General features: G+C 36.8%; 1 protein-coding gene and 1 pseudogene across 7 annotated transcripts in view; one reads left to right on the plus strand and one right to left on the minus strand.

The window, feature by feature from the left end:
- The window catches only part of FBXW11 (F-box and WD repeat domain containing 11), a 132,545-nt gene that overhangs the window by 52,915 nt on the left and 52,722 nt on the right, over positions 1-26,908 (plus strand). The gene's annotated exons all lie outside the window — the stretch shown is intronic.
- Positions 6,540-7,617, minus strand: LOC137220588 (heterogeneous nuclear ribonucleoproteins A2/B1 pseudogene; annotated as a pseudogene).

A 26,908-nucleotide genomic window follows, 5' to 3' on the forward strand; every position in this document is an offset into this window, starting at 1 on the left:
GGATCCCACATGCCGCGGAGCAAGTAGGCCCGTGAGCCACAACTACTGAGCCTGCGCGTCTGGAGCCTGTGCTACTCAACAAGAGAGGCCGCGATAGTGAGAGGCCCCCGCACCGTGATGAAGAGTGGCCCCCGCTTGCCACAGCTGGAGATAGCCCTCGCACAGAAATGAAGACCCATCACAGCAAAAATAAATTAATTAATAAACTCCTACCCCCAACATCTAAAAAAAAAAAAAAAACCGCGGGCTTTCCTGGTGGCGCAGTGGTTGAGAGTTCGCCTGCCAATGCAGGGGACACGGGTTCGTGCCGCGCTCCGGGAAGATCCCACATGCCGCGGAGCGGCTGGGCCCGTGAGCCATGGCCACTGAGCCTGCGCGTCAGGAGCCTGTGCTCCGCAACGGGAGAGGCCCCAACAGTAAGAGGCCCGCGTACCGCAAAAAAACACCAAAAAACCGCGAGTTCACAGTGATAGTTCTAGTCCAGTCTCACAGATTTCATTCTAGTTTTCTAAGGTAGCCCTTTTCATATTTGTAACTTCCTTCTCTAACAGTGAGAAACAATGACTCCTGTTTTCCACAGTATATTTATTCACTTGCTCAGTTCTAGAATGCATATTCAATAGTTTTAGAATTGCTTACCTATATCACTGAAAAATAAATTTACTAACCATACTGAATATTTCTTTACAATTAACTTTTGTTTTTGGCTATATATTCTAACTGCTGAGTTCCAGAGTCACTTGGATTAATTTTTTCCTCACCATTAAGTATGATTATGTTACTCAATTGAAATGTATGTAGGTTCGTTTGTTTCTGTTGATATTCCATCTCCCTCTCCCAGTCGTTGTTGATTTTATTTTTTTGAGTATATAAAGCATGTATTGCGGTTCTAAGAGTAAAAACAATACAGAAAGGTCATCCTTTCTGTCCTGTTCCCATTCATCTGTTCTTTCCATCCTGTTTCCATTGGGTAACCAATTTTTTTAGTTTCTGGTATATCCTTCCTGGGTTTCTTTATGCACTAAGGAACAGGTACACACATGTATATTTTCTTATTTCTGCTTACTTCTTATACAAAGGGTAGTATATAGGTAGATACTGTTTTGCACTTTGCTTTTTTCACCTGAAAATGTACCCTGAAAATTACTCTGTATTAGCCCATAGAGGCCTTTCTTATTCTTGCATAAGGCTGCATACTGTGTGTTGATACACCATAGTATATTCGGCTTAGAATCTTAAGTATGAGCATGCAGGTTGTTTTGTTTTTGTTTTTTTTTTAAATTACAAACAGGACTCCAGTGCATATGTTTACCTTGTGCATATGTGTTTTCATAGTATTTAATTACAGTGTATCTTCAGGGAAGGTTCCTAGAAATTTATTATTGGATCAAGGGATGAATTGGGAAATTGGGATTGACATATATACACTAATATATATATAAAAGATAACTAATAAGAACCTGCTGTATAAAAAAATAAAATAAAATAAAATTCAAAAAACCCCCCCAAAAAAAACCAAAAACGAAGAAATAAAAAAAAAAAAGGTTGATACAGGATCAAAGGTAATGCCCGATCAAAACGTCAAGCTACTTATGTAGTTTTGTTAGATATTGCCAAATTCTCCTCCAGAAGGGTTGTACACATTTGCCTTCCCACCAGAAGTATATGAGAGTGCCTGTTTCCTTACTCATTTACTGACAGAATGTCTCGTCATACTTGTGAATATTTGCCAGTGTTAGGTGAGAAATGTATAGCTTTAATTTGCCTCTCTTTAATTATGAGTAAGTCTAAACATCTTTTCTTATTTAAGGGTTGTTTTTATATCTTTTAAAAAGTCTGTCCATGTCCTTTCCTCATTTTCCTATTGGGATTTTGGTAATTTTTATCCCCCTCAATTTAAAAGAAAAATTTAGGTATATAAGTCCTTTTACCTGTGACATACGTTTTAAATATTTTTTCCAGTGTTCTAATTTTATCTTTTTCCAAATGGCTGACCAGTTGTCCCAGCACTTATTAAAAAGTTCTGCAGTTTAGCAAATGCAAACTAATATAGAATGCATAAACAACAAGGTCCTACTGTATAGCACAGGGAACTATATTCAATATCCTATGATTAAACCATAATGGGAAAGAATATAAAAAAGAATGTATTACATATGTATAACTGAATCACTTTGCTGTACAGCAGAAACCAACACAACATTGAAGTTCCCTAGTGATTTGAGAAGCCACTTTTATCACGTACTAAATTTCCATATGTACCTGGGTCTATTTCTGAACATTCTATTCCATTAGGCCAGGATGTGGCAAACTATGGCCCTCTGGCCAAACCCAGCCCTATTTTTGTAAGTAACGTTATATTGGATCACAGCCCCACTCGTTTATTTACTTATCGTCTATGGCTGCATTTGTGCTACAACAGAAGAGTCAAGTAGTTGTGACAGAAACTGTGAGGCTTGCAAAGCTTGAAATATTCACCTCTCATCCTTTACAGAAGCTTGCTGACCCCTACGTCAGAGTAATTATCTATGCGTATGCCATAAAAGAACCTTGTTTTTAACTAGAGAGACTTATAGTATGTTTAAATGTCTGGTGGGGCTAATCGCACCTTGTAGCTCTTCTTTTTGCATGTTGTTTTCTGAGTATTCTTATAAGTTTTTCCACATGAATTTGAGTACCAACTTGTCTGGTTCCACAGGAAGCTTTTTATGTGATACTGGGGTGGTTTGTTTTTTGTTTTCTGTTTTTTGGTTTTTTTTTGGTGGTACGTGGGCCTCTCACTGCTGTGGCCTCTCCCGTTGCGGAGCACAGGCTCCGGACGCGCAGGCTCAGCGGCCACGGCTCACGGACCCAGCCGCTCCGCGGCATGTGGGATCTTCCCGGACCGGGGCACGAACCCACATCCCCTGCATCGGCAGGCGGACTCTCAACCACTGCGCCACCAGGGAAGCCCTATACTGGGGTGTTTTAAAATTATAAATTAGGCTGAACTGTTATCTTTATAATGTTGAGTTGTCTTATCCAAGAACTAATTTTGAAGAAGAGAATAGAGAAACTTATCAAAGAACCAAGCCACAAAAATGCATCAGACCAACATGGTTTCACAGGGGAATTCTACCAAATCTTCAAAGCATGTGTAGGCCAGAAGCTTCATAAATTGCTTCATAGCATTGATTTTGAAAAAAAACAGTTCTTCTGGGGGGAGTTATTTCTAGTTTTATATCTTTTGATCAGAGGCTATTATTATCTGATTTTTTTTCTATTGTAGAACTTATTTCTTTGTGATCAAATATATGATGAGTCTTCATAAATTTTTCATGTGTGCCTGAAAAACAGATTAGTCTCTATTTACAGGGTGTAAAGTTTGATGTCTTTAATATTTGCTGTACCTTCTTGATTATGTTTATTCTTCTGAACTTTATATTTTGGTCCTCTTGATCTGCTTTGTATTGGGAGTAGTGTGTGTTAGTGTATTTTTAATCCATGTCTCTTTGCATATCTTTTAGTTTCTTTTCATGATGTGTTGTTTTCTTTGCTCTTTTATTTTTGAAATTTTTGTTTAAACTTAGAAAGGTGTATATTTTTGTTCTGTTGATTACCCTTTACTTACAACTTTTAAAATGCTTGTAATTCTTGGGATTTTATTTAATATTTTATTAACAAGTTTATCCTTTTAATGAAATTCTTTAACTGCCACCTGTTCACTATACAACAGTCAGGACTTGTTCTTTCCTCTTCTGGTCCCTTCTCCTTTTAAGCTGCATTATTTCTACTTTTCAGAATGTATCATATATTCTTCAACCCTCATCATCTTCATCTTTGTTTTATTCTTATATCCATACTGTAATTATTTTATTTTATTTTATATATATATTTTTTACTGTAATTATTTTAAAATGTTTACCATTAATCTTTTTGCTAAAGTGTTCTGAGTCATCTCTTGGTTGCTCAAGGATACAGAATTCCCTGACCTGTTACCTGTTTGAAACTATTTTCCTATTGTCTTTGGTTAGAAAATCTTTACCATACACTTCCTTTTCTACCGTTTTTGGAAAATGCTGTCCCACTGATACGTTGCTTGGTACATTGTTTTTAAGATATTTGATGCCAGTCTAATTCATACTCTTTCTCTTGTAAGTTTTCTTTTAATTTAAAAAAAATTTTGGACTGGAGACTGAGAAATCTTTTCTTTATCTTAAAGTCTAATAATTTTACTAGGGTATCTCTAGGAGTTCAGTGCTGTGGGCCAATTTTCCCTAGTATCTGAAGACCCTGTTAACATGCAGTTCAGATTTCCTTTTATTTCTGGAAAGTTTTCTTGAATTATAGTGTTACCGAACCAAACTTGGGTCCACCCACCTGCACGCAGTAAAGCCAGTCTGTTGACACCAGGTTATGGTGAAAGAAAGTGCAGCGTTTATTGCAGGGCACGAAGCAAGGAGTCCAGGACAGCTAGTACTCAAAACACCTGAACTCCCCAGTGGGTTTCAGGAAAACCCTTTTAAAGGCAAGATGAGGGAGAGGAGTCCCCGGGTATGTGGTCAGCTCATGCATAGTTCTTTGGTTGATGGTGAGGTAACAGGGCCGTGTCACAGGGGTGAACATTATCAGTTCTTAGCCTCTGGTAGGCCTGTGGAGGCTGTGTGCTCATGGTCAGCAACTAGTTAACGCTTTGCATTTGGTGGGCATTTTAACATCTGTAAGACAGCTCAGGAAATGATACTAGCTAGTATCTAGGTACTTCAGACAGAGGCTAAAGCAGAGGATATTGGGGAGGGGTCTGTCCCTGAAAGGCTTCCTCTTTTTCTTCGATTTCAGCTACTTCTCTGTCCTGTTTTGTTTCTTTCTTTATCTCACTTTCGTTCTCTTAGATTATTTTCCTGCTTTTCTTTAATGCCTATTATTACATTTTTCATTTGAGCTTATCATTTTGGGGGCATTGTAATTTACTTTTATTTCTATTATAATCTTGTTTTTATTTCTTTACTGAGTTAAATCTTGTTTCATTTCTTTCTGCTTTTGGTATGTTTTCCTTCTTGAGTTTTGACATTCTGATTCAAGGCATTTAAAAAATAACATCATATATTTGTTTCAGCATATTGAGTTCAGTTTGGAGTACTCTTTTCAGGCACATTCCATAAGCGCAATATGCCATAATGCACTAAGGCATACGTAGTATATAATAAGTTTACTTTTCTTATGTATAACTAGAATGATAGTATCTATGTACTATCCCTAGGAAAATCAAGTGAACAATTACCAAAATCACTCTCAGTAGGGCTTAATTATCTTGTAGAACCTCAGTTAGGAGAGACTGATTTGAGGTTTTCATTTTCTTCTGCCCCTCCCTGTCCTTTCTTCTTTTATGTGTGGGGATTTCATTAGCTGAATTTTTGTGTGTGTGTAGATGAAGATTTGCTTATGTCACTTCATATTGGGGGGCAGGACTGGCAGTTTGAGGTTAATTTTATGAGTCCTAGTTTAAGAACATCTTCTGTCAGTGTAACAAAACATAGTTTCTTTCTTTGTTTTTTTTTTTTTTGGCTGCGCCACACAGCATGTGGGATCTTATTTCCCAGACCAGGGATCGAACCCGTGTCCCCTTCAATGGAAGCACAGAGTCTTAACGACTGGACTGCCAGGGAAGTCCCCAAAACATAGTTTCTTTACTGGGTGTCTTGTTTTGGGGTGGGGAGCAGGAGATCGAGGAGGAAGGGCTTTGTTTGCATCCTTTGAATGTTTCAAAAAATTCTTTAATCTTGCAGGATCTTAAAATATCTCCCCTGCCATTTCTTCTTCCCTTAATTGTATGGTTTCCAAAAGACAACTGGCTTTTCCTTTCCTTTTTTTTTTTTCTAAAATTAATAAACTTAATTTTTTAGAGCAGTTTTATCCTGGAACTGAGTGGAAAATATAGACGGTTCCCAGTTCCCATTTCTCTCTCTTTTTTTTTTCCTTTAGAATTATTTTATGAAATCGTAAAGGTACAACAGCTTCTTAACTCTACACACGGACTTAAATTTTTTTTAAAGGATAAACGTTATGTCTTATTACACCATGATCCTGGCTAGTAGCTTTTCAAAACGTTGAGAAAAATCTTAAAAAAGGTTTCACATGTTACCTGAAACTTACAAATTTAACGTTATCAAAGAAGGAATGCTTCTATACTCTTAAAAAGACCACTAGAAAGAAACAACAATTAAAAAGCTAAGAAACTGTCTCAAAGGTGTTTTTTTTTTTTTTTTTACAATCCTTCCTGTACAGTGAGGTAATGTTATTAAATAATCCAATCCATTCACAAAATGGTTCTCTGCATCTGCTCTGGTGTCTTCTGCCATATCACTGCATATTTATGCATGGCTGAGAAAAGAGTTTCCTTAACATTGTTAGTTCGGTAACCTGAAGCTGTTCTGCTACCTCTGGGCTCTCATCCTCTCCTATTTATACAGTGAAGCCCATGGTAAATAGGAAGAAGCTCAATATTGGCTTCTCCCTCCATAACCCCCACTTCCTCCACCATATGGTCCCCCATGTTCCTGCTACCACCAAAGTCTCAACTCTTCGTAGTTAGAAGGTTGCTGGTTATAATTTCCACTTCCATAATTTCCTCCTCCATAGTTGTCATAACCACCTCCGTAGCCCCCACCCTGGTTGCCATATCCAGGTCCTCCACCACCATATCCTCCTCTTCCTCCTCCATAACCAGGGCTACCTTCAAAATTCCCACCTCCGGGCCCTCCTCCATACCCATTATAGCCATCCCCAAATCCACGACCACTTCCATATCCATCAGATCCTCCTCTGAAGTTACTTCCTGGTCCTGGTCCAAAATTTCTGCCACCATCACCACGAGAATCTCCAGAACCAAAGTGGCCTCCTCTTCCACTTCTAGAACTTTGGACTTCTTGCATTTCTTGTTTAGACAAAGAAAGCCTTTCTTACTTCTGCATTATGACCATTGATAGTATGGTATTTCTGCGACACAGTCTTATCCACAGGATCACAGTCATCAAAAGTAACAAACCCAAAGCCTCTTTTCTTTCCAGACTGCCTATCCGTAATTATCTCAATGGTCTCAATTTTTCCATATTCCTCAAAGTAATCTCTAAGATGATGTTCCTCAGTATCTTCTTTAATTCCATCTACAGATAGCTTCTTCACAGTGACATGAGCCCCTGGCTTTCCAGAGTCCTCTCTTGCAACAGCACGTTTTGGCTCAACTACTGTCCCATCAATTGAATGAGGTCTTGCAGCCATGGCGGCATCAACCTCAGCCATGGATGAAAAAGTTACAAAACCAAATCCTCTTGATCTTTTGCTTGCAGGATCCCTCATTACCACACAGTCTGTAAGTTTTCCCCATTGCTCGTAGTAGTTCCTCATACTTTCTTCTGTAGTTTCAAAGCTCAAGCCACAATAAAGAGTTTACGGAATTGTTCCTTTTCTCTCTCCATCGCGGACTCAGTTGCTTCAGCGCGATTGGCCGCAGCCGAGCGAGATGAGAGAGATCTCCGCGGACGAACACGAACCGGACGCATTCTGGCGCTCTAGTGAGAACTGCCGCAGCTCGGGAAACAGCATCGCTAGGAGCACCTCCACTCGCGACGCGGTGCTGCTGCCACTGCCGCTTGAGCCACTGCCGCCACTTTTCTAGAACCTTCCCCCGACTAACGCATCTTCCCTACCTCAGGCTGTTGCGTACCCATATATCTCTTGTCCTTACACAGGCGCAACCTCCCCCACTATTGACATCCTGCACCCGAGTGGTATATTTGTTACAATCCATGGACCTACATCATCATCGGTTTTGACACATGTGTAATAACATGAATCTACCATTATAGTGTCATACAGAATAGTTGCACTGCCCTAAAAATCCTCTGTGCCCTGCCTATTCTTCCCTCTCTCCTCCTAACCCCTGGCAACCGCTATTATTTTTACTGTCTCCATAGTTTTACCTTTTCCAGAATGTCGTATAACGGGAATCGTATAGTATGTAGCCATTTCACATTGGCTTTTTTCACTTAGTAATACTTATCTGAGTTTCCTTCATGTCTTTTTATGGCTTGAAAGCTCCTTTCTGTTTAGTGCCAAATAATATTTTATTGTCTGGCTATATCACAGTTTATCCATTCACCTACGGAAGGACATCCTGGTTGCTTCCAAATTTTGGCTATTATCAATAAAGCCACTGTAAACATCACTGAGCAGGTTTTTGTGTGGACATAAATTTTCAATTTATTTGGGTAAATACCGAAAAGCGTGATTGCTGGATCGGATAAGAGTATGTTTAGTTTTGTAAGAAACTGCTGAATTTCCAAAGTAGCTGTACCATTTTGCATTCCCATAAGTAGTGAATGAGAATTCCTGTTGCTCCATATCCTCACCAGCATTTGGTGTTGTCCATGTTTTGTATTTTGGCCATTCTGATAGGTGTGTAGTGGTATCTATTGTTTTAATTTGATATATGATGACATATGAAGTGAACATCTTTTCATATGCTTACTGCCATTTGTATATATTCTTTGGTGAGGTGTCCGTTCATGTCTTGCCCATTTAAAAATTTGCGTTGTTCATCTTATTATTAAGTTTTAAGGGGTTTTTTTTGTATTATTTTGGCTAACATCCTTTATCAGATTTGTCTTTTGAAAATATTTTCTTCAGATCTGTGGCTTCTCTCTCTCTCTCTTTTTTTTTTTAAATTCTCTTTTGATATTGTCTTTCACAGAGCAGAAGTTTTTAATTTTAATGAAGTCCAGCTTGTCAATTATTTCTTTCATGGGCTGTGCCTTTGGTGTTGTATCTAAAAAGTCATCGCTATACCCAAGGTCACCTAGATTTTCTCCTATGTTATTCCAGTACCGTTTGTTGAAAAGATTATCTTTGCTCCATTATATCACCTTTGCTTCTCTGTCAAAGATCAGCTGATTATATGGGTCTGTTTCTGGGCTCTCCTGTTTTCTTGATCTGTTTGTCTGTTCTTTCAGCAATACCACACACTATCTTGATTAGTGTTACTTTATAGTAATTCCTGAAGTTAGGAAGTGTCAGTTCTTTGACTTTCTTTTGTTCCTTTAACATTGTGTTCTCCATTCTAGATCTTTTACCTCTTCATGTAAACTTGAGAATTAGCTTGTTTGAGAGTCATAAAATAACTTGCTGGAATTTTGATTGGGATTGCATTGAATATTTAGATCAAGGTGGGAAGAACTGACATCTTGACAATAATGAGTCTTACCATCTATGAACTTGGAATATCTCCTTTATTTCGTTCTTTAATATCTTTCGTCAGAGTTTTATAGTTTTCCTCGTATAGATCTTATGCATATTTTGTTAACTTTATACCTAAATACTTCATTTTGATGGGGTCCTAATGTAAATGGTAATGTATTCTTAATTTTAAATTCCACTTGTTCATTGCTGGTATATATGAAATGTGATTGACTTTATATTAACCTTGCATTCTGCAACCTTGCTACAATTGATTACTAGTTCCAGGAGTTTGGGGGTCATTTTTGTTGTTGTTTTTTCTACATAGATGATGATGGCATCTGTGAACAAAGATAGTTTTCTTCCTTCCCGATATGTATTCTTTTTATTTCCTTGTTGTGTCATATTGCATTAGCTAGGACTCCCACTACAATGTTGAAAAACAGTGATGAGAGGGGACATCCTTGCATTGTTCCTTAGCATGAAAACTTCAAGTTTTTTACCATTAGGTATGATGTCAGCTATGGGTTTTTTGTAGATGTTCTTTATCAAGTTGAAGTGCTCCCTCTGTTTGCCTTTCCTTTTACACTTTTTTTCCTTAAAGAGTGGTGCCTGGAAGACTATTTCTTTGCATCTCGAATCCTCTTTTGAGTCCCAAATTTGTAATCAACTCTGACCTATCAAAACTCTTTCTCAGTATTTTCACACTTAATGGGATTTTTTGTCAGTCTTCAGTCTGCTGCTTGTTTCCCTCTTTTTTTTCTTTTGCACAGTTATCCTGGACTACTCTTGCTCTTCATGAAGGCTTATGGTAGGAACATATGGGCATCCTAGGATCTAAGTATTTCTTTTTCTGCTTATTTTCTATTCCTTCTGCTTATGCTGAGGGCTTGAGTTTTGTGTAGCTTCGTTCGTTCTTTTTATTTTTTTTGTCCTGTGACTTTGCCAACATTGCATATTTTACTTGTTTTGTTTTGTACACTCTTCAGATTTTCTGTCTAGGTACTCATGCCAGCTGGATGCTTTCTGATATTTATGCTTTTTATTTCTTTTCTTGACTTTTTGCACTGGCTATAACTAGTGAAATTTGTATTGAATAGAAGTGTGACAATGGATATTCTACTTTAGTTTTGAGTACAGTGGAAAGTGTTTCATTTTTGACCATTAAGTATGATATTAGCTATAGGTTTTAAAAATATATGTCCTTTATCACATTGAGGAAGTTACGTGAGAGTTTTTAATCATGAGTGCGTTTTGAATTTTGTTATATGCCCTAAATGCATCTATTGAAATCATCATATAACTTTTCTTATTCTCTTAATATGGTGTATCACACTGATTTTTTTGAATGTTCAGCTAATCTTTAATTCTGGGAAAGCCCCAGCTGATCATGAGGTATTATCATTTTTATATAATTTTATATTTGATCTGTTAATATTCGGTTGAGGGTATTTTAATCTTTTTACCTGAAGGTAATTGGTCAGTACTTCCTTTTTTGATAATGTCTTTTCTCAGGTTTTAGCATTATGATTAGCCTAATAAAATGAATTAACCTCTCTATATCTAAAAAGAGTTTGGGAAAGATTACTGTTATTTCTTCCTTAAATGTTTGATAGTATTTATCAGTAAAGACATTTAGGGCTTGAGTTTGCTTTGTGGGAAAGTTTTTGTTTTTGTGTAGCAATTAATTTTTTTAAAAAGCTAACTTTTTTCATGTGTAGTTTATATATAATAAAATTCACCAATTTTAAGTTTCCAGTTCAGATGAATGTAGTATAATATCTACAACAATCATGTACTGGTCTTTTTTTTTCTTTTTCTTGTGATATTGATAGTTTTTTTTTCGAATTTTATTTATTTTCTTATGCAGGTTCTTATTAGCCATCCATTTTATACACATCAGTGTATACATGTCAATCCCAATCTCCCAATTCATCATACCCCAACCGCCCCCCACCGCTTTACCCCCCTTGGTGCCCATACGTTTGTTCTCTACATCTGTGTCTCAATTTCTGCTGCAAAACGGTTCATCTGTACCATTTTTCTAGATTCCACATATATACGTTAATATATGATATTTGTTTTTCTCTTTCTGACTTACTTCACTCTGTATGACAGTCTCTAGATCCATCCACCTCTTACAAATGACCCCATTTTGTTCCTTTTTATGGCTAAGTAATATTCCATTGTATATATGTACCACACCTTCTTTATCCATTCGTCTGTCGATGGGCATTTAGGTTGCTTCCATGATGTGGCTATTGTAAATAGTGCTGCAGTGAACATTGGGGTGCATGTGTCTTTTTGAATTATGGTTTTCCCTGGGTATATGCCCAGTAGTGTGATTGCTGAGTCATATGGTAATTCTGTGTTTAGTTTTTTGTTGTTGTTGCGGTATGCAGGCCTCTCACGGTTGTGGCGTCTCCCTTTGCGGAGCACAGCCTCCGGACGCGCAAGCTCAGCGGCCATGGCTCATGGGCCTAGCCGCTCCACGGCATGTGGGATCTTCCCAGACCAGGGCACGAACCCGTGTCCCCTGCATCGGCAGGCGAACTCTCAACCACTGCGCCACCAGGGAAGCCCTATGTTTAGTTTTTTTAAGGAACCTCCATACTGTTCTCCATAGCGGCTGTATCAACTTACATTCCCACCAACAATGCAAGAGGGTTCCCTTTTCTCCACACCCTCTCCAGCATTTGTTGTTTGTAGATTTTCTGATGATGCCCATTCTAACTAGTGTAACGTGATACCTCATTGTAGTTTTGATTTGCATTTCTCTAATAATTAGTGGTGTTGAGCAGCTTTTCATGTGCTTCTTGGCCATCTGTATGTCTTCTTTGGAGAAATGCCTATTTAAGTCTTCTGCCCATTTTTGGATTGGGTTGTTTGTTTTTTTAATATTGAGCTGCATGAGCTGTTTATATATTTTGGAGATTAATCCTTTGTCCATTGATTCATTTGCAAATATTTTTTCCCATTCTGAGGATTGTCTTTTTGTCTTGTTTATGGTTTCCTTAGCTGTGCAAAAACTTTGAAGTTTCATTAGGTCCCATTTGTTTATTTTTGTTTTTATTTCCATTACTCTAGGAAGTGGACCAAAAAAGATCTGCCTGTGATTTATGTCAAAGAGTGTTCTTCCTGTGTTTTCCTCTAAGAGTTTTATAGTATCTTGTCTTACATTTAGGTCTCTAATCCATTTTGAGTTTATTTTTGTGTATGGTGTTAGGGAGTGTTCTAATTCCATTCTTTAACATGTAGCTGTCCAGTTTTCCCAGCACCACTTATTGAAGAGACTGTCTTTTCTCCATTGTATATCCTTGCCTCCTTTGTCATAGATTAGTTGACCATAGGTGCGTGGGTTTATCTCTGGGCTTTCTATCCTGTTCCATTGATCTATATTTCTGTTTTTGTGACAGTACCATATTGTCTTGATTACTGTAGCTTCGTAGTATAGTCTGAAGTCAGGGAGTCTGATTCCTCCAGCTCGGTTTTTTTTCCTCAAGACCACTTTGGCTATTTGGGGTCTTTTGTATCTCCATACAAATTTTAAGATTTTTTGTTCTACTTCTGTAAAAAAATGCCATTGGTAATTTGATAGGGATTGCATTGAATCTGTAGATTGCTTTGGGTAGTACAGTCATTTTCACAATATTGATTCTTCCAATCCAAGAACTTGGTATATCTCTCCATCTGTTTATATCATCTTTAATTTCTTTCATCAGTGTCTTATAGTTTTCTGCATACAGGTCTTTTGTTTCCCTAGGTAGGTTTATTCCTAGGTATTTTATTCTTTTTGTTGCAGTGGTAAATGGGAGTGTTTCCTTAATTTCTCCTACAGATTTTTCATCATTAGTGTATAGGAATGCAAGAGACTTCTGTGCATTAATTTTGTATCCTGCAACTTTGCCAGATTCATTGATGAGCTCTAGTAGTTTTCTGGTGGCAGCTTCAGGATTCTCTGTGTATAGTATGTCATCCACAAACAGGGACAGTTTTACTTCTTCTTTTACAATTTGTAGTCCTTTTATTTCTTTTTCTTCTCTGATTGCCATGGCTAGGACTTCCAAAACTATGTTGAATCATTGTGGCAAGAGTGGACATCCTTGTCTTGTTCCTGATCTTAGAGGAAATGCTTTCAGTTTTTCACCATTGAGAATGATGTTTGCTGTGGGTTTGTTGTATATGGCCTTTATTATGTTGAGGTAGGTTCCCTCTATGCCCACCTTCTGGAGAGTTTTTATCATAAATGGGTGTTGACTTTTGTCAAAAGCTTTTTCTCCATCTATTGAGATGATCATATGGTTTTTCTTCTTCAATTTGTTAATATAGTGTATCACATTGATTGATTTCTGTATATTGAAGAATCCTTGCGTCCCTGGGATAAATCTCACTTGATCATGTTGTATGATCCCTTTAATGTGTTGTTGGATTCTGCTTGCTAGTATTTTGTTGAGGATTTTTGCATCAATATTCATCAGTGGTATTGGTCTGTATATTAATTTTTTTGTAGTATCTTTGTCTGGTGTTGCTAGCAGGGTGATGGTGGCCTCATAGAATGAGTTTGGGAGTGTTCCTTCCTCTGCATTTTTTTGGAAGAGTTTGAGAAGGATGGGTGTTAGCTCTTCTCTAAATGTTTGATAGAATTCACCTGGGAAGCCATCTGGTCCTGGACTTTTGTTTGTTGGAAGATTTTTAATCACAGTTTCAATTTCATTACTTATGATTGATCTGTTCATATTTTCTATTTCTTCCTGGTTCAGTCTTGGCAGGTTGTGCATTTTAAGAATTTGTCCATTTCTTCCAGGTTGTCTGTTTTATTGGCATAGAGTTGCTTGTAGTAGTCTCTTAGGATGCTTTGTATTTCTGCAGTGTCTGTTGTAACTTCTCCTTTTTCATTTCTAATTTTATTGATTTGAGTCCTCTCTCTCTTTTTCTTGATGAGTCTGGCTAATGGTTTATCAATTTTGTTTATCTTCTCAAAGAACCAGCTTTTAGTTTTATTGATCTTTGCCATTATTTTCTTTGTTTCTATTTCATTTATTTCTGCTCTGCTCTTTATGATTTCTGCTAACTTTGGGTTTTGTTTGTTCTTCTTTCTCTAGTTCCTTTAGGTGTAAGGTTAGATTGTTTATTTGAGATTTTTCTTGTTTCTTGGGGTAGGCTTGTATAGCTATAAACTTACGTCTTAGAACTGCTTTTGCCGCATCCCATAGCTTTTGGATCATTGTGTTTTCATTGTCATTTGTCTCTAGGTATTTTTTGATTTCTTCTTTGGTATCTTCAGTGATCTCTTGGTTATTTAGTCACGTATTGTTTAGCTTCCGTGTGTTTCTGTTTTTTACGTTTTTTCCCCTGTGATTCATTTCTTTTTTTTTTTTTTGGAAGATGTTGGGGGTAGGAGTTTATTAATTAATTTATTTTTTGCTGTGTTGCATCTTCATTTCTGTGCAAGGGCTTTCTCTAGTTGTGGCAAGCAGGGGCCACTCTTCATCGCGGTGCGTGGGCCTCTCACTGTGGCAGCCTCTCTTGTTGCAGAGCACAGGCTCCAGACGTGCAGGCTCAGTAATTGTGGCTCATGGGCCCAGTTGCTCCGCGCCATGTGGGATCCTCCCAGACCAGGACTCGAACCCGTGTCCCCTGCATTAGCAGGCAGATTCTCAACCACTGCGCCACCAGGGAAGCCCCCCTGTAATTCATTTCTAATTTCATAGCGTTATGGTCAGAAAAGATGTTTGATATGATTTCAGTTTTCTTAAATTTACTGAGGCTTGATTTGTGACCCAAGATGTGATCTATCCTGGAGAATGTTCCGTGCGCACTGGAGAAGAAAGTGTAATCTGTTGTTTTTGGATGGAATGTCCTATAAATATCAATTAAATCTATCTGGTCTATTGTGTCATTTAAAGCTTGTGTTTCCTTATTTATTTTCATTTTGGATGGTCTGTCCATTGGTGTAAGTGAGGTGTTAAAATCCCCCACTATTATTGTGTTACTGTCGATTTCCTCCTTGATAGCTGTTAGCAGTTGCCTTATGTATTGAGGTGCTCCTATGTTGGGTGCATATATATTTATAATTGTTATATCTTCTTGGATTGATCCCTTAATCATTATGTAGTATCCTTCTTTATCTCTTGTAACATTCTTCATTTTAAAGTCTATTTTATCTGATATGAGTATTGCTCCTCCAGCTCTTTTTTTGATTTCCATTTGCATGGAATATCTTTTTCCATCCCCTCACTTTCAGTCTGTATGTGTCCCTAGGTCTGAAGTGGGTCTCTTGTAGACAGCATATATATGGGTCTTGTTTTTGTATTCATTCAGCAAGCCCATGTCTTTTGGTCGAAGCATTTAATCCATTCACTTTTAAGGTAATTATCGATATGTATGTTCCTATGACCATTTTCTTAAATTGTTTTGGATTTGTTTTTGTAGGTCCTTTTCTTCTCTTGTGTTTACCACTTAGAGAAGTTCCTTTAGCATTTGTTGTAGAGCTGGTTGGGTGGTGCAGAATTCTCTCAGCTTTTGCTTGTCTGTAAAGCTTTTGATTTCTCCATCGAATCTGAATGAGACCCTTGCCAGGTAGAGTAATCTTGGTTGTAGGTTCTTCCCTTTCATCACTTTAAATATATCATGCCACTCCCTTCTGACTTGTAGAGTTTCTGCTGAGAAATAAACTGTTAACCTTATGGGAGTTCCCTTGTACGTTTTTTGTCGTTTATCCCTTGCTGCTTTCAATAATTTTTCTTTGTCTTTAATTTTTGCCAGTTTGATTACTGTGTGTCTCAGCGTGTTTCTCCTTGGGTTTATTCTGTATGGGACTTTGCACTTCCTGGACTTGGGTGGCTATAATGTAACTTTACTCATATTAGGGAAGTTTTCAACTATAATCTCTTTCAAAATGGTAATTTCTCAAGGTTCCTTTCTCTCTCTCTTCTACCTTCTGGTACCCCTATAATTGCAAATGTGTTTGTCTGAGGTTTATCTGTATGGGTTTGCACTCCAGGACTGGGTGGCTATTTCCTTTCATATTAGGAAGTTTTCAACTATAATCTCTTCAAATGTTTTCTCAGGTCCTTTCTCTCTCTCTTCTCCTTCTGGGACCCCTATAATGCAAATGTTGTTGAGTTTAATGTTGTCCCAGAGGTCTCTTAGGCTGTCTTCATTTCTTTTCATTCTTTTTTCTTTATTCTGTTCTGCAGCAGTGAATTCCACCATTCTGTCTTCCAGGTCACTTATCCGTTCTTCTGCCTCAGTTATTCTGCTATTGATTCCTTCTAGTGTGTTTCTCATTTCAGTTATTGTATTGTTCATCTTTGTTTGTGTGTTCTTTAATTCTTCTAGATCTTTGTTAAACATTTCTTGCATCTTCTTGATGTTTGCCTCCATTCTTTTTCCGAGGTCCTGGATCATCTTCACTATCATTATTCTGAATTCTTTTTCTGGAAGGTTGCCTATTTCCACTTCATTTAGTTCTTCTAGGGTTTTATCTTGTTCCTTCATCTGGTACATATCCCTCTGCCTTTTCATCTGGTCTGTCTTTTTGTGAATGTGGTTTTTGCTCCACAGGCTGGAAGATTGTAGTTCTTCTTGCTTCTGCTGTCTGCCCTCTGGTGGATGAGGCTATCTAAGAGGCTTGTGCAAGTTTCCTGATGGAAGGGACTGGTCATTGGTAGATGTTTGTTATCAAGGTAATCTGACCTCAAAATACAGTTGGGGGGCTTCCCTGGTGGTGCAGTGGTTGAGAGTCCGCCTGCCGATGCAGGGGTCACGGGTTCGTGCCCCGGTCCGGGAAGATTCCACATGCCGCGGAGCAGGTAGGCCCGTGAGCCATGGCCGCTGAGCCTGCACGTCCGGAACCTGTGCTCTGCAACGGGAGAGGCCACAACTGTGAGAGGCCCGCATACCGCAAAAAACAAACAAAATATATATATAGTTGGGGATGTTCCCTTTTCATCTGCTTTTTGGAAGAGTTTATATAGAATTGATCCTATTTCTTCCTTAAATACTAAGTAAAATTCACGACTGAAACCAGTTTCTTTGATAGCTATAGGGCTATTGAGGTTTTCCATTTCTTCTTGTGTGAGTATTTGTGTATCTTATAAGGACTTTGTCCCTTTCATCTGAGTTGTGGAATATATTAGTACATATTTGTAATATTCCCTTGTTTTCCTTTAATGTTTATAGGATCTGTATTCATGTTCCCACTTTTATTTCTGAGATTGGAAATGATTCTTTTTTGGGGGGGGCGGTTGCGGTACACGGGCCTCTCACTGTTGTGGCCTCTCCCGTTGCGGAGCACAGGCTCTGGATGCGCAGGCTCAGCGGCCATGGCTCACAGGCCCAGCCGCTCCGCGGCATGTGGGATCTTCCCGGACCGGGGCACGAACCCGTGTCCCCAACCCGTGTCCCCTGCATCGGCAGGCAGACTCTCAACCACTGCGCCACCAGGGAAGCCCGGAAATGATTCTTATACAATTTTCTCCTTATCAGTCTAGCTAGAAGTTTGTCAATTTTGTTGATTGTTTCAAAGACATAACTTTTGGTTTCACTGATTTTTTTCCTTATTGTTTTTCTATTTTCTAGTGTACAAATTTTGGATCTCATCTTTATTATTTCCTTCCTGCTGCTTATTTTGGGTTTAATTCACTAATTTTCTATTTTTTTTATGGTGGAAGCTTAGATTATTGCTTTGAAGACCATTTTTTTCTTTTCTAATACATGCATTTAATGCTGTCAGTCTCTCTAAGCACCACTTTAGTTATATCCCACAATGTTTAATATGTTGAGTTTTCGTTTTCATTTAGTTCACAGTATTTTCTAATTTTCCTTGTGATTTCTTTTTTGACCCATGTGTTGTTTAGTAATGCATTGTTTAATTTCCAAACATTCAGGGATTTTCTATTAGATTAATTTTGGATTAATTCTTTGTCATCTCAGTACATATTTTGCATGATTTCAGTCCTTTTAAATTTATTGAAACCTGTTTTATGGCCTAGAATAGCATTTATCTTGTTGAACGTTTGGTCTGTACTTGGAAAGAATGTGTTCCCTTGTTGGGTAGAGTGCTGTATAAATGTCAGGTTAAGTTAGCTGATGGTGTTATTCACGTCCTCCATATCTTTACTCTTTTCTGTCTACTTGTATGCATAACTAAGAGAGGAGTGTTGAAGTGTCCAAATAAAAATTTGGATTTGTCTTTTTCTCCTTTGAGTATGTTATTGTTTTCTCCCCCACATGTATTTTAAAACTGTTAGCCAAGGGCATATACATTTAGGATCATTATATTGTTTTAATAAATTGATCCCTTTAACATTATGAAAATATGTCACTTCATCCCTGGTTACATTCCGTGTTCTAAAATCTATTTTGTCCAATAATAACATAGCCACTTTAGATGTCCTTTGATTAGTCAGTCATTGGATGTTATTTATCTTTTTCTGTCCTTTTAGGTTTAGCCAGTGTTCCTTTGTGTTTAAAATGGGTTTCTTGTAGATAGCATATAGTTATCTCCAATTCCACAATCTCTGTCTTTTAATTGGGGTTTTTTTGACCACTTACATTTAACTAGCTATTAAGATGTTTGGTGTTAAATCTACCCCTGTTATTTGTTTTCTATTTGTCCCACCTGCTCTTTATTCCCTTTTTACACTTTTTTTCTGCCTTCTTTTGGATTTAGTTTTTGAGTGATTCCATTTTCATCTTTACCATTGGCTTATTAGTTAAACCTCTTTTGCTTAATTTTTTTTCTAATGGTTGATGTATGGTTTACAATTCGTGCCTTTAACTTGTCACAGCCTGTCTTGAAATGATAAGATACTGCTTCACACATGTGGAAGAAAGAACTTACATCTATACATTCAATACTTCCCCTACCTTCCTCCCCTCCTTGGTGCTATTGTTGTCTTACATTTTATTTCTACAAAGGCTATAAACTCCATGATATGTTGTTATTATTTTTGCTTTAACTACTGAGTCATATGTATGTGTGTAAATGCATAACTTCAGAAGCTGTTTATTTATTTATTTTTAGTGTTGTAGGTCAGTTATACTTAAAAACAAACAAACTTACAGAAAACATGATCAGATTTGTGGTTACCAGAGGCAGGGGTATGGAGAGGGAGAATGTGGTCAAAAGGTACAAACTGCCAGTTATAAGATAAATAAGTACTAGGAATGTAATTATAACATGATTAATATAATTAACACTGCTGTATGTTATATATGAAAGTTGTTAAGAGAGTAAATCCTAAGAGTTCTCGTCACAAGGAAAAAATATTTTTTCTTTTTCCTTTATTTTGTATGAGATGATGGATTTTCACTAAACTTATTGTGGTAATCATTTCATGATGTATATAAGTCAACTCATTATGCTGTACACTTAAACTTACCCATTGCTATATGTCAGTTATATCTCAGTAAAACTGAAAGAAAATATTGGTAAAGTCATTTTCAGTCAACAATTAAAAAGGTTTTTTAAAAATTGTGGTAAAATACACACAGTATACATTTTACCATTTTTAACTTTAAGTATATATAGTTCAGTAACGTTATACAATGTTATGCATTGCAACCAATCTTGAGAACTTTTTCCTATTCATTAAATAACCACTTCTCATTTCCCCTGGCAAAGCAGGAACAGCCATTCTACTTTCTGTTTCTATGACTGACTGCTCTAAATACTGCACATAAGTGGAATCGTACAGTATTTGTCTTTTTATAACTGACTTATTTCACTTAGCATAATGTCCTTAAGATTCATCCATGTTATAGCATGTATAAGAATTTCCTTTCTTCTTAAGGCTGAATAATATTCTATTGCATATTTATACCATATTTTGTTTAGCATTTCATTCTTCAATGGACATTTGGTTTGTTTCCACCTTTTGACTATTGTGAATAATGCTGCTATATGAATATAAGTGTATAAATATTTCTTTGAGACCCTTCTTTTAATTCTTTTGGATATAGACCCAGAAGTGGTCTTGCTGGATCATGTGGTAATTCTATTTTTAATTTTTTGAGGAACCACCATTCAGTTATCCATAGCAGCTATACCATTTTACATTCCTATCAGCAATGTACAAGGGTTCCAGTTTCTCCACATCCTTGTCAGCACTTGTTATTTTCTGATTTTTTGATAGTAGTCATTCTGATAGGTGTGAGGTGATATCTCATAGTGGTTTTGATTGGCATTTCCTTAATCAGTAGTGATGTTGAGTATCTTTTCATAAGCTTTTTGGCCATTAGTATATCTTCTTGGAGAAGTGTCTATTCAAGTCTTTTGCCCATTTTGAATCAGTTTGTTTGTTTGTTTTTGCTGTCTAGTTGTAGGAGTTCTTTATATATTCTGGATCTTAATCCCTTATCAGATATATGACTTGCAAATATTTTTTCCCATTTCGTAGGTTGCCTTTTCACTCTGTTGATTGTACTCTTTGATGCACAGCAGTTTTAAATTTTGATATAGTCTGACTTATGTATTTTTACGTTTGTTGCCTGTGCTTTTGGAGTCATGTGCAAGAAATCATTGCCAAATCCAATGTCATGAAGCCTTTCCTTTATCTTTCCTTCTAAGAGCTTTGTAGTTTTGGCTCTTACATTTGGATCTTTGACCCATTTTGAGTTAATTTTTATATATGTTACCAGGTAAGGGCCCGACTTTATTCTTTGGCATGTGTATATCAGTTTTTCCAATAGTGTTTGTTGAGAAGACTGTTCTTTCCCCATAGAATGATCTTGGTACCTTTGTCAAAAATCATTTGACTGGGCTTCCTGGTGGCGCAATGGTTGAGAGTCCGCCTGCCGATGCGGGGGACACGGGTTCGTGCCCTGGTCCGGGAGGATCCCACATGCCGCAGAGCGGCTGGGCCCATGAGCCATGACCACTGAGCCTGCGCATCCGGAGCCTGTGGTCCGCAACGGTAGAGGCCACCACAGTGAGAGGCCAGCGTACCGCAAAAAAAAAAAAAAAAAAAAAAAAATCATTTGACCTTGTATGTGAGGATTTATTTCTGGGCTCTCTACTGTAATTGGTCTGTATGTCTGTCTTTATGCCAGTACCATTGCTGTTTCGAGTACTACAGCTTTGTAGTAAGTTTTGAAATCAGAAAGTGTGAGGCTGCCAATGTTGTTTTTCAAGATTACTTTGGCTATTTGGGGTCCCTTGAGATTCTGTATGAATTTTAGGATGGGCTTTCCTATATCTGCAAAACACTGTTGGAATTTTGATAGGGATTGCATTGAATCTGTAGATTGCTTTGGGTAGTATTGTCATCTTAACAATATTAAGTCTTGAAATTCATGGCTAAAAGATGCCTTTCCATTTATTTGTGGTTTGTTTAATATCATTCAGCAGCATTTTGAACTTCTTAGGTAGTCAATCAGATTTTAAAGAAATTAAAAAAGGAAAAAAATTATTTTATAAAAACTGTCATTTTTACCATTTTTCTCTTCATTTATCTCTGCATCCCTTCATTAGAATCAAGTTTTCTTCTGGTTTCATTTTTCTTCTGTCTGAAAATCTTTAACGTTTCTTGTGGTAGGTGAATGAACTAGGTGAATGCAGAGCCCCAGAAGCCATGTGATTGAAGTATATCACGAAGGGGGGAATGCTCAATCTTGTTGATAGGTACAGAAATATGAGCAATGAGAATTGACCATTAGATTTAATAACTTGTCATATGAAGTCTATTCTGATGAAAAGAAATGATTAAACAAAGGAAATTAAATTCTGTTCAGACATCCATTTATTAAATACACATTCTCATGGATTCAGCAATCCTAGGAATTTGATCGAAAGAGGCAATTACTCAAAGTAGGCATGAAGGTTAATTGCAGTGTTGCATGTGACAGTAAAAAGTTTAAATGTTCATTACTTAACCTGATTGAGTAAATAAATTATGTGATGATGTAAACTGTTGGCATTAAAAATGAAAATAAAGGTCTACAGTGACATGGAAAGATATCTATGACATATGTGAAAAGCAGTTCTACTGGAGAGCATGCATCAGACAGTTTTCTTTTATATATCTATAGTTTTCAACCTGTGTTCCAAAGCAAATGGTTGTCTCCAGATGACAGCACTTTTGTTGAATTTTCATTTTTTAACTTAATTTGGATATTTTCTTTTGTGAAGTGCTCGTATAAGTGTTTCACCTTTTTTCAGGGAGGGTGTGTGTGTGTTTGCTTTCCTTATTGATTTGAAGTGAGGGTTTGTTTGTTTGTTTTTTAAAGTTCTGGATATATAATCAATCTCTCACTTTGTGGGTTGCCTTTTTTCTTTTAAATTTAATTCCTTAAAAAAATTGAGATAAATTTTGCATATCATAAAATTCATCCATTTCAAGTATGCAGTTCAGTGTTGTACCATCACCATAAATAAATTTTAGAACATTTTAATCTTTTCAGTCTCTTAATGGTGCTTTCAGTGAAGAGAAATTCCTCATTATAATCCAATTTATCAGATTTTTCTTTCTGGTTAGCAGTTGCTTTGTCCTGTTTAAGAAAGCTTTAGCTATTCCAAGGTCATGAAGATGTTCTGTGGTTTCTTCTAAAAGCTTACCTTTTACATTTAGATCTACAGTCTATCTAGAATAGATTTTTTTTCCCCCTTGGTGAGAGAGTGGGGCTCAAAATATAAGGATGTCCGATTGATACGGTCTTTTATGGAAAAGAGCATTTTTTCTCCACTGCACCGAAGTGTTGCCTTAGTGTTCAGTCAAGTGAACTCACATGTGTGAATCTGAGTTTGGATGCTGTTCTGTTGATCAATTTGTCTACTTTTATTCCTATATTAACACTCTCTTTGTTACAATAGCTATATTTTAGATCTTGATATTTCGTAGTGTAAATTCTCTTACTTAGTTCTTCCAGATTGCCTTCACTCTGTATATTTCCATATGAATTTTAGAATCAGCTCATTTTGCTGGGGGCTGGGGTGGGGTGGTGGTAAAGCCTGCTGGAGTTTTGATTGGTATCGTGTTAAATTCATCATCTCTTACTCTTTTAAGTTTTTGGTGGTTTTGGTTTTCTTTCCCCAGTTTTCATTAAATGATACAATCTCTAAAGTGTACTCAATAAGTGGTAGCTACTGTTATTATAAATATTCAATATAATTCATTGCTTTACAATTTCTTGGGTAGATTTCTTGTTTGAAATCTTTGCTGAGTCTGTTAAGTTACCCTTGAACACAGTAATATGAGAAATGATTGTGATGTGGGATGGTATTTCTCTAGCTTTGCCTGACATCACTGATAGATGCTTTCATGTTTCTTTTAAAATGATTTATAGTAGAAGCAAAAGAGTAAAAATGTTTTTCTGGTGTATTATTTCCCCCCCCCCGAGCAATGTTATGTTGTAGGTACTTTGCACATGTTATTTCTATTCCTGCAACATAGGCAATATTATCCCTGTCCTATAAAAGAGGAAACCGAATCTGAGAGAGAAGTCAAGTGACTTAACCGGAAGTCACAGTTTGTAATTGGCAGAGCCTGGGATTTGCACTGGGGACTCCTGGCTCTGAAGGCCTGCTCTTTACACTTCAGCAGACTGACGCCTTCCGCCATTCTTCACAACTCAGGATCTCTTGGCCATTCTTCTGTTACCACTTCTAAAGCACCTTCTTTTTCTGGCTTCCTTTAGTGCATATGAAACATTTTACAAGTTTTACTTTAAAGTTCTCTCCAAAGTGTTAAGCCCTAGGAAGCATTTAAGTGCACATGCTGCCACTCCTTGTCTGCTTTCTTAGGGATACCCCAGCAGACTTGTGTCTGTGCTTCTTTTGGACCTTTTTAAACAGTCAAATAATTAATGAGATGTTCTTCTTTTACCTAGGTAAATGAATACTTTGGAGGTGATAAGGGTGACTGCCTTTCTGAAAATAGATTTTATTTCTTGCTACTTTCTGTGAGGACCAGAAATGGTGTTGCATGTTTTTCTTCCCCTACATTTTGAATCCTTGCTCATTGTAGACAGTTTGGAAAATATGGAAAAGGAGTAAGCAGAAACAAAATTACAGTTTTGGCCTTTACAGTTAACAGGAAGATTGTAATAACTATAGATAATATTATTAGTAGATATTTATTATACTTCTCTACTTAAGTAGTGTGTCAGGAATTATTCTAAATGCTAAGAATGCAGAATGTGGGCTTCCCTGGTGGCGCAGTGGTTGAGAATCTGCCTGCCAATGGAGGGGACACGGGTTCGAGCCCTGGTCTGGGAAGATCCCACATGCCGTGGAGCAGCTGGGCCCGTGAGCCACAACTACTGAGCCTGCGCGTCTGGAGCCTGTGCTCCGCAACAAGAGAGGCCGTGATAGTGAGAGGCCCGTGCACCGCGATGAAGAGTGGCCCCCACTTGCCACAACTAGAGAAAGCCCTCGCACAGAAACAAAGACCCAACACAGCCAAAATAAATAAATAAATAAAATTAAAAAGAATACAGAATGAATAAAACAGTCAAACACCTCTGTCCTGTGGAGGTTAAATTTGACTAAAGGAGCCCATATTAAGTGCCAGGATTATCTTTTTAAAATTTTCTGTCGGGGAGGCCCTGTTTTCATTTCAGTTTTATGGATCAGGAAACAGGCATAGAGAGGTCAGATGACATGCAGCAGCATCTGACTCTGCTGGAAGTTTCAGTGTCTAGTTTCTCTTTCTTTAAACTAGAGCATATATATCTGGGGTCTTGATGTAGATCTTTTACTCCTTTAAGTTTCATTTTGAAAAAACCACTGTTCATTGTTATTAAAAAGAGATGTGTCTTCAAGGAAAATTTAGATAGGCTATATAAGGAAAAAGAATAAAAATTAGAGATAGTATTGTTAGCATTTTAACACACTTTTTCTAGTTGCTTTTCTAAATAAGTAGATTGATAGATAAATTTTTATTTGTAAAGATGGGGTCGTACAGACATATTTTGACTTGTTTTTTTTTCCATTTAATATAGTTTAGACCATTTTTCATGTCACTGTTCCTTTTAGATAGTATTTCACCAGTTTTAGACAGGTGACAGCAGCCTTCACAGCTTTTGATATATGCATAGCGTTTGTTCTTTTGTTCTACTTCACATATTTTTAAAATCCGCTTTCTTTGAAAAATCAGAAAAGGGAACTATGCGTCACTGCAACTTATGCATCACTGTAAGTTGCCATGAAATAATGGCAACTTACTGAGATAGGTTACTGTAAAAATAAATACCGTTAAAAACAAAACCTATAATGAAATTCTAGCCAGATACTGTTTGTTACAGTAAACTGAACAGGAGACCAGCTCTTTTTGTTAAGAACAGACAGTTGGAGGTATTAGAGAGATATGAAAATATAGTTTGATATAATTAGGAGAACTGAAAAGGTGGTAAGTTTTGCAGTATGGGATTCATTGTACTCTAATACCTTAACCAGGGGTTTTCAGTGTTTTTACAGTAAGAAATAAAATTTACATCTAGACCTTATATACATGAGTATATGTGTTTATGTGTGTGTAACATATGTGTGTGTATATATGTATTTATGTATGTAATGTATATGTATTATGCTTCAGTAGAAAAGTTTTTTAAAAGAACTTAAATTTTCTCCTGTTGTATCATATACTTAAATGATGTCCGAACCCTCTTGTTAGACATTTACATTGTTTTCTATTTTTCTGTGTTATAAATTGTTGTAGCTACAATTTTGTGTAGGTCTACAATTCCTTAGGATAAATTGCTGTAAGTTAAATTATATCCAGTGTTATGTAGTAATGTTGATAAATATTCTCTGAAAGGTAACAATTTATAATCCTACCAAAGAGCCCAGTTCCTATAAAGTATATAAAAATTAAAGTTACTAATTTGATAGGTGAAAAATTACATCTTTCTTTGTTATGTACATGTTCATTTTTGACAGCCATTTAAATTTCTTGTTTTGCAATATTGGTAGTTACTCTGCTTATTTGCCTATTAAAGTATTAATTTTGGTTTCCTAAGTAATTTATAAGAGATCTTTATATGGTAAGTTATTTACCATATGTCAGAATATTTCCCCCAATGTATTTGTCTTTGAAATTTGATTATGAACATTCCTGAGCTAAAAAAATTTTTTAGGCAAATCTAAATTTTATTTCTGTTTGGTAGCTGCTTTTAGTCATTTTATGGTTTTAGAGTTTTTCACACTTGATTCTTTTTATCCATAGTATATATTGGTATGTGACATGAGGTAGCATTTAACTTTTATTTTTAATCCTCTTTCTTAAATGATCCCTTTCTCCCCTAGTTGAAGTTCTAACTTCGTCATACACAAATTGTAAGTGTAAATGAATCTGTTTCTCGACTTCCTGTTTTGTTTCATTGGTCTTGCTTTGTTAGTACCACACTAATTATTATAGCTTTTAAGAAAAATTTTACTATCTAATAACATAAGCATTCCCCTCTTTTAAAAAAATAATTGGTGGTGAGGAAAGGAAGAAAAACTCTCCTATATTTATTCTTCCAGATACCTTAGTATAATCTTGTCATGTAATGTTAATAGCAGCCAAATACTTGTTAAAAATTTGAGTGGAACTACAGGTTAGGTAAGTTGGAAGGAAACTTACTACATTGGAAATAGCATGTAGCAGTGATTTCAGTCAAACTCCCAATGGATTTAAAATTTGTTATTACTTTTTAGTTTTATTGTAGAAAGAAAACAGTTTGTTTCTACATTTTAGTGTTTGTGTGGAGGAGT

Source organism: Pseudorca crassidens, chromosome 3 (assembly GCF_039906515.1).
Source record: "Pseudorca crassidens isolate mPseCra1 chromosome 3, mPseCra1.hap1, whole genome shotgun sequence".
NCBI classification, from domain to species: domain Eukaryota; kingdom Metazoa; phylum Chordata; class Mammalia; order Artiodactyla; family Delphinidae; genus Pseudorca; species Pseudorca crassidens.